This window comes from Microplitis mediator, chromosome 1, assembly GCF_029852145.1.
Source record: "Microplitis mediator isolate UGA2020A chromosome 1, iyMicMedi2.1, whole genome shotgun sequence".
Lineage (NCBI taxonomy): Eukaryota > Metazoa > Arthropoda > Insecta > Hymenoptera > Braconidae > Microplitis > Microplitis mediator.
In genome coordinates, this window is record NC_079969.1 from 12,033,754 (window position 1) to 12,042,577 (window position 8,824).

Sequence of the window (8,824 nt, forward strand, 5' to 3'; positions counted from 1 at the left end):
TTGCTCCTTAAAAGCTCTTTCAGAATCTACAATTGCTCCTCTTTTATGATTATTAGTTAATTAATAATTAATTTTTTAAAAAATTAATTTTCAAAAAAGTAATTTTGCTATAGTTTGAAAACTATTCATATTTTATACATTTTTTTTTGCTTAAAAAATTGCTCTCGATGTGCTCTATCAATTAAGTGATAAAACTAATTAATATCTACAATGTTTTTAATAATTAACTTAAAAAAACTTTTTGCATACTAGACACTGCGCTATGACGTCATTAATGGTCGTTAGAATTCATTAAGGCTTTGTTTACATGGGTAGCTGCTGTGACTACTTTATATAAATGTTTGCCTTAATGTTTATTTGATAATTAAATTCTTCATTATTATTATCACAGTTGAGGTTATGCAGCTATATAGATAATATTGTTCTCTCATTAAATATAATAACAATTAAAAAAATACTATTAAATAGCTTTTGATTTGAGACCATGAAATAAAAATCCTAACGTCGAGTGGCGAATTTGATTATTTATTTCAATAAGTATGTGTAATTAGTCTCATAAGTAATCATACTGGTAAGTATTAATCAATATGTTTGAATAATGTTGATATTAACTAATATTTAATCTAATAATATTTTAAACATTACAGATGTTATATCTGAGTAAAAAATCATTCGCTTGTAGACAGGAGTAATATGCTGGGTGATACCTTACAACGTTCACACTCAGTGAGTTTTATTGTGATCCTGTAAGTTGAAAAATCACTGCAAAAATACATAGAGAAATGTATGGTGAAGTTGAGATTGATCTAGACAAAAATCGCGAGTTGATATCATGGAAAATCTTATCGTATACTGTCACAAGAACATTTTACTCCAACGAAAATGTCCACACTTTTACTGTTATCGATATCGTTAATATAACCAAAACCGACTTAGTTTTGCTCCAAAAACAACCTGGAAATGATGCTTAATTCGCTATAAAAGCTTTTATATAGGGGTATACTAAAAATATTTATTCATATTAATCAATCGAATTGACATTAATTATAATAAACCTTTTTTTTTTTTAGGTTGAGGATATTCGGACACTTTAGTATAAGTCTAGTGTGAAAAAGTAGCCCAAGGAAGACAGCAAACTTCGTATACTTTTGCAAAGTTACAAAAACTGTCTGTGACAGCAAAGATGAAAAGTCGTCGTGTGTAATGGTCTTGTCTATACACCCTTTTGCGTCTGAACTTCTCACAACGATTGGACTGCCAATATAGAAAGAATTATACATTTTCAAAAAGGTATTTGTTAGGATGGTCGTTAAAAATTTAATTTTCTAAGGCGCCCCATAAAAAGCCTCTTTTTAGCGAAAAAATACGTAGGGAATTTAGTTTTTTCGTTTTAAGTAACAAGAGCACGTGTCGAAGGACGATCAAAGTTCATTTTTCGATACAATCGCGATTTTTTTTAAATATCTCATGAAATATGCAGATTAGAGGGAAAAATCATAGAATCAATTTTGTAGGAAATTAAATTTTCGTCAACAAAGGTCATGTTCATTTTTTTTATAAAATGTGTATTTATGAAGATATTTGAAAAAAAACTTTTTTTAGATCTGATGAATTGAGCGTTTTAAGGATTATAAATTTTGAAAATAACTTTTTTCTAAGTATATAAAAACTGTAACAAGCATTAATAATTGATATGTTGAGTTACGAAGTTGTCTATATTTAAGAAAAAACGTTATTTTTAACATTCGTTATCCTTAAAATGCCCAATTGATAAGATCTAAAAAAGTTTTTAAAAAATATCTGCATAAATACACGTTTTATAAAAAAAATAAATGTGACTTTTTTTGTCAAGAATTTAATTTTCTACAAAATTGATTCTATGGTTTTTCCATCTAATCTGCATATTTCATGAGATATTTAAAAAAAATCGCGATCGTATCAAAAAATAAACTTTGATCGTCCTTCGGAACGTGTTCTTTTTACTTAAAACGAAAAAACTAAATACCCCACATATTTTTTCACTAAAAAGAAGCTTTTTATGGGGCGCCTGAGAAAATTTAATCTTAACGACCACCCTAGTATTTATTGTTTTGGTGAAAAACCGAAATATTCTTGTCTGGAGTAAAAAATCGAGTTTAGATTTTTTTTTTAGCCAAAAATTTTATTTTTCTTACCTAAAAATATTCTCATCATCGATTACTGCCGTGATTATTTCTTGCAGTTGCTGGTAGAAGAAAAATTATCGCGAAGCATCGAGAGTTAATAAATATAGAAAAAATAAATGAAGTTCATAATATAAATCCTGATAACTATTGAATTTTCGGAATCTAAATTGGTTAGTATCTAACATAATTTTATTATTAATAAATAATTTAATCAAGTTATATTCATATTAATTAGGGTGTGTCATTTTAAGGCTAAATTTTTTCTTTTTTTACTGCTATACCAGAAAATCTGGTAGTATATAGAGAAAATAAAGAATTATTCCGCTGGGCTAAAGGGTTTAAGTCCAATAGTGGCTTAGCTCATCAGAAAATTCGATTTCCCATTTAAATAACACGGGAAATTTTTTTTCTTTATCTTTGAGTATTTTTAACTCGTGAACAAATCAATAGATCGAATTGAGTTAAACATATTTTTGTAGGAAATTGAACGCTCTACAAAAAGGTTTCTTATCACTTTTTGATAAACCCATCTGTTCGAAAGTTATTAGAGCTCGAAGTAAAGTTGGAGATCTTTTCACTTTTCCGGCGAAACTATCAGACTAATCATAAAATGTTGTAGGATTTTTTTTGTCAATAACTTTATTCCCTACAAATTATTATCACCAAAGTTTTTTTAAATTCCGCATTGTTTTCTAGTTATTTTCATTTTAATTTTAAGCTCTTAAAAAAGTAGTGTTCTGATCGATTTCAAGAGCTCGACATTGAAAAAAAAAATAACTAGAAAACAATGCGGAATTTAAAAAAACTCTAGTGATAATAATTTGTAGAGAATAAAATTGTCAACAAAAAAGACTCTTCAACATTTTGTGATAAGTCTGATAGTTTCGCCGGAAAAGTGAAAAGATCTCCAACTTTACTTCGAGCTCTAATAGTTTTCGAACAGATGGATTTATCAAAAAATGATAAGAGACCTTTTTTGTAGAGCGTTTAATTTCTTACAAAAATATGTATTAGTCAATTCGATCTATCGATTTGTTCACGAGTAAAAAACACTCAAAGTTAAAAAAAAAACATTTCCCGTGTTATTTAAATGGGAAATCGAATTTTTTGATAAGCTAAGCCGCTATTGGACTTAAACCCTCTGGCCCAGCGGCATAATTTCTTATTGCACGACTCATGATGCGAAGCATCAGAGTGTGCTTTACGATCGAAAATTTTCCATATGCTATCAGATTTTCTGGTATAGCAGTAAAAAAAAAATATAGCATTAAAATGACACACCCTTATTAATACAAGTTCATGTTTAATATTTCAAGTAATAATCTCACATTCTATATAATATTATATAAACTTGCACTTAATGCAACAACTAAATTTTAATATCACAGAGATAATAACAAATTAATCGAGTATTGGATGTGAAGTAAATTATGAGTTTGCTCTAACAAGTTATAGTGTTCGGTAATCTGTAAGAAATTTTATACACGTGATATACTTATGTCGCACTGTACATCGATTTTACTCCTAAATTTTAAACAGAATTATTATTTCAATTTCGATTATTGGTTAATTTCTATTGAGTTATATTTCATTAATTTTTCAGAAGCAAAAGTAAAATTTGAAACTGATTGGTAGAACTTATTCTTTAAACAAAATTGATTTTATTTGGTGGAAAAGCCAATTAATACATATTTATTTAAGAGTATCCATTGAGACACTACGGATATTTTTACGAACACGGATGTAATACTTCAAAAAAGGATTATTTCAGGCACGGATCGGTGATTTCATCCGTGCTTCTAATCGTCCCTATGTTATAATACTGCATTCGTGCCTGTAAAAATACCCATCTAGTGTGTCAATAAGAGCACCGTATTTATTTACTTGAATTTTATTAAATACGATTATATGTTGGCATTAATTTTTTATAAAATTTTAACATCTCCTATTAGTTATTAAGTCGTAATTAACATGTTCTATTTTTTCTTATAATAATATACTTTCATTATTTGTTTTAGTGTACCGTGGGATTTTATTACATTTATGGCCATTGTTATGAAATATCGATGAATTGGATTTTCAAGAACTTAAAAGAATTAAGAATTTAAAAGAATTCATTTTGTATTATGAGTACTGGAAATTAATTTTTGAGTAGAAAATTTTTTTTTTCCCGTTTATGATGTTACTTTAAACTTCATTTTGATAGAACATCGTTTTATAAATTTCGGAAATGATGTTTCGAAAGTTTCTATCTGAGTTAATTCTGAATTTATTTGAAAATTTATATATATATTTACGTAACAATTTTAATGAAAACGATAGGAATATTTTATTAAAAAAAAAAAACAAAAACATAATTTTAAAAAATAATTTTGTAAAGTAATTATTTGCGTATAAACAAATATATATTATTTTAATTTTAACAACGTTCAATGTAATATCACGAATTTTTAAATTTATCATGTGTAATTCACTCAAAGTTATATCATTTTTATTTTTTCAAATATTGTTTTCCAATAACATTTCGGTTTAAAAAACTTTATTATAGTGTGAAATTTACATAATTGCAATTATGTAAAGTTTTAAAAAGTTTATGTATGATTCTTTTGTTGATCGTAATATCTATTAGTATAGTTTGATAATATATCTATGTTATTTTATTTTTATACTTGTAATATTTTTAATATATATGTGTATGAATATTATTTAGATTCTAACAAAATAAATATAAATAAAATGAATAAAAAATGACAAGTGTTATTACTTACTGTTTAAATTTCGCGCTAGATGTTTATTTTTTTTAATGACTATCGTCAAACAATTGACAATCAGCATAGCATATAAATGAAAAAAAAAAAAGAGTGCCCATTATAACGCAGTTATTCATTGTTTGAAAAAGGTTTTATTTAATAATAGTGTATTCTAATTTTTAAAAAGTACTTAAAAATGACATCTTGGGCTGCTGTGTCACATTTTGAAATTTTTGACGTGATTAAGAATTTTGAATTGTGTCAAAGTAATGGTAAATTGAAGCCTAAAAAAGATCCGGTGTGGGTAGAAATTTGCTCCCATTGGTTGTACGACTCTGGGAAATTTCGAATGGAAGCTGTAAATTTATATTTTTATGTATATCAAAATCGAAATGCAATTTTTGAGAGTTACAAAAAGTTTCGTGGTGAATTTTTGGCAACAAAAATGCAAAACCTTATTGAAGAAAGCAATCTTAATGAAAAAGGTGATCCTGATGATGAAATGCTATATAAATTATCCGATGATTTTACTCTTCATCCTCAAAATAGTAATCATCCATGTAAAGACAAAATACTTAATTTTAAAATAACTTTTTCTGAAGCCCAGTGGACATCAATAAAACCTGTTGAAAAAATTGATAAACAAAAAAAAAGTATACTATGCTTTCCAGAAGGGGTGGACACATATTATTTGTGAGTTAATATGTTTAGATCAAAAATTACCATGCGCATTCAACCTAAATACTCACACAATTTTTAAAAATGATTCTACAGATGATGATCATAATTTTGTAGTTAAAATCAGTGGATTTTGTACTGATAAAAATTGCAAAGCTGCAATTTATGGTGAAGGCACATATAAGCATAGCGAAAAAGAGAATATCTCCATAAATATTATTACTTTAAACACCACAGATATCGTTCATAAAAAAAAAAGACATGTATCTGGTCCTCTGCGAACAGAATACAAAAAAGAATTGAAAGCTACTAAAACTGAAAATTTCAGAGCAAGATTGATTGATAAATTTCAAGAATACGGTGATAAAATGCCTCCTATTATACCAAATAAAACTGTATGTAATAAAATTAGACAAGAAGCAATAAATGAAGATCTAGGTGTTAAAGGTACATTGTGGGATTCTTTGCAAAATTTGAAGTACAATGTCGAGTTTCAATCAGGATTACAACAGCTTGCCTGTGATAAATTTTATCAGTTTTACTGGACACCTGAGCAGATAGACGTATATAATGATTTATTAACTTTTGGACCTGCTGTTTCTATAGATGCTACCGGAAGTATAGCTCGACGAATTCCACGTGCAGAAAATTATTCAAATGGTCCCATTTTTTTATATCAAATCGTGGCCTACGTTAATAAATTGATCGTCCCTGTTTGTCAAATGATTTCTGAACGGCATGATACTAAAATAATCGAGTTTTGGCTAAAAGAATGGTTTTCACAAAAAGCTCACATTCCATTAGAAATAGTAACGGACATGTCAAAACCCCTACAAAATGCTATTTGTTTAGCAACGAATAATATTACTTATAAGCAGTATTTATCTCTATGCTATCGTTTTTTAACTAATAAGAGTAAAGTTTTAATAAAACCTTACTTGCGTATTGACATTGCTCATTTTATTCACTGGATTGCACGTTTAGATTGTTTTTCGAAAGTTAATGTTGCCGTTAAAGATTTTTATTTACGAGCTTTTGGATTAATGTCTACTGCAGATAATTTAGAAATACTAGAGAAATTGATGAGAACTGTGCTAAAAATTTGCCAAAATAATTACGGGTGTTCTGACGATGTTAACTGGTTATTAGATAAAATCAAAACCTTTGAATTTGACAATAGTATCAATTATAAAAGCTTGAAAAAAAGTACTTTTTGTTCACAAAAAAATACATGTGAAGATCATTTATCTTGTCACGAAAAAGTAATTGATTCGAATAATATTGAGCATCTCTTGGAAGAAACTGACGATCTCAATGATTATATTGAAAAAATAGTCACCGAAACTTGTGAAAGTACTTCTTCAGATGTATCTATCAATTTTGATGACCTTAATAGTTATTACTGTCCTGGAATTTTGTCTGATTTGAAGCTACTATTGAAAAAATTTCCATCTTGGTCGAATGTAATGAAAAGTCATTACGGTTGTGAAAATAACGTTCCAACGTCCGCTAGATCTGAAAATTATTTTAAATTCATAAAAAATGATCTTTTGGAAAATCATCAACCAATTCGCGTGGATAAATTTTTAATTAAACATCTTAGATCAATTTTTCCAAAAATTAAAGAAGCGAGAGCTGCAATTGAAGAATTAAAAATCGAACAGAAACAGATTGACAAAGAAGTAGGTAAAAATCATAAAAAAATTAAAACTAATAGTGTACTAAATATCCAAGAGAATTGGATGAATCAAGTTGGACCAGAGATTAATGAAACTTCGAGTTCTGATGACAATAATATTTCGCTTGACAAACCTGAAATAAATTCAAACACGGATTTTAATGAAAATGAAGATATTAAAATTGATAAGAATAGCTTACCTGAACCAGTATTTTTTTCAACTCCTATCAAACAAGAAAGCACAGTAGATGATAATACTAAATTATTAGTTTCTTCTGCTGATCCTAAGTATTCGATACCATCATCGATTGAAAACACTGACTTTTCCTTAGAAAAAACATCTGACGACAACTTTTCTATCAAGATAAATTTAACACAACCTACATTTAAATTGAAATCTGAGAAGATATTGACAAAAAGAAAAAATGTTTATAATACAAAAAATACAAAAAGTTCTAGCCCAAAAACAAAAAGAGGAAAATATTTGACGCCTTTCCCAGAAGTGGAAGTTTTTCATACTAATGCACAGGAGAAACAATCAAGAAGAAAAGTTAACAAGAAGATCATCAGAAATGGTCAATATATCCGTGCATACCCAATCGAAGGAAAAAAAATGACTAGTCACAATACCTGTCCCTTTGACAGTTTGTTAGAAATTTTATCATTTAGCTACTTAAACTATAATAATTTTAGAAATTTTGTAGATTGTCAAATAAGACCCAATTTCTTTTTTTCGTGTTTAGTGCATTATTCTAAATTTGGTGCTGATGTACCTTTTTATAAAAAACGTTTAAATTATTTAAGTAGTAAATATCCAGTAAGAGATTGTGCTATCGATTGTCAAGATGATGTTTCGAGAGTTTTTTCGCGGGGTATGTCTGAATCTACTTGTAACACTGAACAAACTTGCTGCACAGATAAAGAATGTCTATTTGAGAAATCCGTTGACGCCCCAGTGCTAAATGTGAGTGCTAGATTGATTTGGGAAAATGGCTTTAAGTCATTGTCAGACATTATTAGTCAAGAATTAAAAAAAAAGAGGCTATTTTTATGTGACAATTGTAAAAATGTATCAGCCACTAAGAAAATTAATGTTACTTCATATTTGTGCTTAGATATTGGTCACATTTATGAACCATCTATTTACTTCACTTCCTCAAACAAAGAACAAAGAATGACATACAAGCTTCAGCAGTTACCAAGTCGCTTGAGTGTAGTAAATATGAATTTCATATTGTCTGGAGTGATTGAATTTGTTCCACCATCAATTTCAAAAGGTTTGGGGCACTATATTGCTTACACTCGATCCATTAATAATTGTTGGACACAAATTAATGATATGGAGACAAAATCAAAACAATTCAATCCTAAAGTAAAAGAAATTCGAGCAGTTTTATTATTGTATGTATCGGTACAAGAATAAACTATTTATAAACGATAAAATCCATGTGTTACCAAAAATAAAATTTTATATTGATAATATATTCGTGCAACCGTTATTTTTACCTAAAACTTCTTGACATGCTAAATCAAAAACAAAAATACAATAATAA

General features: G+C 27.9%; 1 long non-coding RNA gene across 2 annotated transcripts; it reads left to right on the forward strand.

Annotated features, from left to right (window-relative positions):
* Positions 1-370: 370 nt before the first annotated feature.
* On the forward strand, positions 371-4,509 carry LOC130674488 (uncharacterized). Of its 2 annotated transcripts, none has more exons than XR_008991056.1 (5): positions 371-571; positions 648-997; positions 1,071-1,290; positions 2,153-2,335; positions 4,184-4,509. It is a non-coding gene; the product is annotated as an uncharacterized LOC130674488 (long non-coding RNA). The 2 variants fall into 2 exon arrangements; XR_008991055.1 differs by having other exon boundaries at positions 374-571; positions 2,222-2,335.
* The last annotated feature ends 4,315 nt before the right edge of the window (positions 4,510-8,824 follow it).